The sequence below is a fragment of the Schistocerca piceifrons genome, chromosome 2, assembly GCF_021461385.2.
Source record: "Schistocerca piceifrons isolate TAMUIC-IGC-003096 chromosome 2, iqSchPice1.1, whole genome shotgun sequence".
NCBI classification, from domain to species: domain Eukaryota; kingdom Metazoa; phylum Arthropoda; class Insecta; order Orthoptera; family Acrididae; genus Schistocerca; species Schistocerca piceifrons.
Genome location: NC_060139.1, coordinates 365,375,116 through 365,378,700, shown reverse-complemented (window position 1 = coordinate 365,378,700; position 3,585 = coordinate 365,375,116). Strand labels below are relative to the sequence as shown.

At 41.8% G+C, this 3,585-nt stretch overlaps 1 non-coding gene across 1 annotated transcript; it reads left to right on the top strand.

The window, feature by feature from the left end:
• The first annotated feature begins 3,242 nt into the window (after positions 1-3,242).
• Positions 3,243-3,326, top strand: Trnas-gga. Its single transcript is given in 2 exon segments — positions 3,243-3,282; positions 3,292-3,326. It is a non-coding gene; the product is annotated as a tRNA-Ser (tRNA).
• The last annotated feature ends 259 nt before the right edge of the window (positions 3,327-3,585 follow it).

The following is a 3,585-nucleotide window of genomic DNA, read 5'->3' as shown; positions in this document are numbered from 1 at the left end:
GTTTCAAGCTGCCATTAGTAGTTTGCGAACAATGGATAACAAGCTTAAAGGAACGATAGAAATGGAAGTTGCTGAGCACATCATACGAAGACAGCCACGTCACAAGAACAGAATGAGTAATTATTTAAAATTTTTCATGTGAACAGCAGATCAGCGTACAAAGACACATCTCTTAGGATATCTTTGTCTTTCTCCAAAGGATGACAACAGCGCATGCCAAGACTACACAAAAACTTTAATATCTGCATGCACTTGTGTTAAATGTTTTTGTATTGGAAATGTAGCCTGATGATGAAGTTTAGCCTCGAAACATACATCTAACTAAATAATTTAACTGTGAACTATTCTTCCGACTGGTAGCGATATTTGGAAAATCTTTTGATATCTTTGTATTGGGTTTATTAGTTTCGAATTATTCACCCAAGCGTAATATGAATATTTAACACGTTAACTCACTTGCAACGTAAGTAAGACGGTTTTGTATAACGCAAGTTCGATACGTCAAACAATGAAGGGGTAGAGTGGGTGCGGTTACTGGTAGATGCCTATCCTGCACACATTAAAAATTTGCCCCAAAGCAACTATAATATATTACACTGGGAAACAGGGAGTATCGAACAAAATCCACTGCAGTCTCTAAACGTATCATGCCTTTGAGAACAGGCCAGATGGAGCTCTACTCGTGTGCCGGGTCTTTGTGTGAACACCGTAGTATTCGTTTAAGCGACGACAAGGCAGTCCCCGTAGCGGATAGCGCCCGCCACCCAATTGCTGCAAAGGTCAGCACCGCCATTCCCCGGGTATAAGCCTCGCTTGTCGTCCAGAGGCTCACGAAGAAAGTCGGACAAACATCTCACTGGTCCCAACGGCACTTTTGAGAATCACCAAGGCAGACACATTACGTTAGCATAACATCTACAGAACACATGTCGAAAGATAATTCGTCGTCCAGTTTGGTAGCAAACATCTGAACTTAGGCTCGCTGTGAACGGATTGACCAATAACACAAACACAAAACAAGCCGTACACTGTTCACGGTATTTTCTCTGTACAGCATGTTTCTAGGTTTAAATTCTCGTCATCAGATCTGTTCCCCGTTGGTGTCTGTCTGAGCAGTATTATCGTTGTGAGAAAGAGGAATGATTGTAGTTCAACATCTCGTCGACACAGGGGTCGTTCCAGATAGAGCGCCAGCTTATTGCGATAAGAATGTGGAATCAACAATTCGATCGAATACCCGAAGTCACAGCATCAATCACCCCGAGAAAACCTGAGATATCACGGTATAAAGTAATTTAGGGAAATAACACTAAACTAAAATTCACACTGTCGGTATGGAGATTTGAATGCCACCACAGTCAAAGAATACTCTAATGTTGTGATATTTGTTTATATAACGAAACGTAAATAAGTAAATCAATACAGTGGACATATTTTCAGACGAGACTAAGACCTGGGCATAGTTGCCCGTATTCTCCTTCTGCGAACTCCAGAGCAAGGCTCCTTAATAGGAATTTATATCCGCCATGTTCTAAATTTAATACCAGTGACGTCATCCGAATTATTTGCCTTGATCGCTTCTGCAATGTTCAGTCCGTTATAAATAAAACGTTTTCTTCAAACAATTTCTTTCGTTGCCTTGTTTCTTGTTTGTATCCTTTATTCGTTAGGAGCACTGCATAGATCGTTGACTGTATTAGGATCTCTGTTGTGTTTTATGGTGGACTAACCCACTGTCATCAATTCCACTCCACCCGAAACAATTCGGCGGATATTACTCCAGTATTCCAAAACGCAATATAGATACGAAGGTTGGAACCTAAATAGTGGTAACTATTTATTCACAACCGTTACAAAAGAGTTACATGTCTGCACCTGTCACTGTCCTTCAAAGTAGTCACCAGCGTTGTGTAGAACTCGTTGCAGCGATGTGGAAGACGTAGTATACCGTTAGCAGAGCCTGTTCTGTTGATGGTGCGAATGGAACGGTCCACTGCCTGTCGAATCTCTGGAACAGTTCTGAAGCGAATTCCACGAAGCCAAAACTGAAACGCCAGTCCAACGAATGGCGTCAGAGCCCCAGTATGGTGAAAGTTATGGTAATTTTCGTGCACGACTGTGATGCTGTTATCCTAACGCATTACGTTCCTCCACGGCAGACCGTCAATGCATAGGATTACTGTTCGCTTTTGGAGTATCACCTGCGACCAGCTTTGCAAAAGAAGCGACGACACTTTCTGCGCAACCCACACATCATTTTGCACGACAATGCGCGGGCGCATGCAGCGCAAGCTGTGGCTGCTCTGTTCGGTCGATGGGACTGGGAAGTACTGTACCATCCACCATACTCCCCGGACGTAAGTCCTTGTGACTTTGATTTGTTTCCGAAGATGAAGGAACCACGTTGTGGCATTCGCTTCAGAACTGTTCCAGAGATTCGACAGGCGGAAGACCACTCCGTTCGCACCTCAACAGAAGAGGCTCTGCTAACGGTATACTACGCCTTCCACATCGCTGGCAACGTGTTCTACACAACGCTGGTGACTACTTTGAAGAATGCAACAGGTGCAAACATGTAACTCTTTTGTATCGGTTATGAATAAATAGTTGCCACTATTTAAGTTGCACCCCTCGTATGTCTCGTCAGTATCTGACAAGCTAAGATTTCAACTGTGTGACAAGACACCAAGGAAAATACACAAGTCAGGTGGCCAAGAAGTTAAGACAAAAGCCAAGACACTTGCCTTCAAGAGGAGCGATAATCACATACCAGTCCTACAAATTTTAATTTTCCGTGTTTTCTCCAGGTCGAAAAATCTTTGGTCATTTTCCGAATAGTATTAGAAGTCTGACAGATAGCCAACCAACATTTAAAAGCAAATTAAAAGAATTTCTGAATGACAACTCCTTCGGGAATTCTTAGATATGAAGTAGTAACTGTAAAAAATAAATAATTAATTATTTTGGGTAAAGAATACTTAAGTTAAGGTGACACGTTCCATATCATTACGAAATGTCGTATTCATGATCTATGGAACAAGGATTAATCTATGTATGTATGTATGTAAGAAAAATTTTGAGATGGTTCCTTCGAAACGAACACGGCCGTTTTTCTTTCCCATCCTTGTCCAATGCAAGCTAGTGATCTGCCTCTAATGACCAAAGCGTCGATAGGACGTTGAAACCTAATCTTCCATTCTTCTTCTTTCAAATAAAGAAGTCCTCTCTGTATAATTTAGCCGGCCGGAGTGGCCGAGCGGTTAAAGGCGCTACAGTCTGGAACCGCGCGACCGCTACGGTCGCAGGTTCGAATCCTGCCTCCGGCATGGATGTTTGTAATGTCCTTAGGTTAGTTAGGTTTAAGTAGTTCTAAGTTCTAGGGGACTTATGACCACAGCAGTTGAGTCCCATAGTGCTCAGAGCCATTTGAACTGTATAATTTAATATACAGCAGCATAAGCGATTTCGAGCTACACGGGAATATATTTATTGGCTTTCGGTATACGCTTTACATGTGTACTATACTTTAATATATAAATAAAAATATTAAATCTATCTCAAAGCATTCAGAAATTTTACTATAAT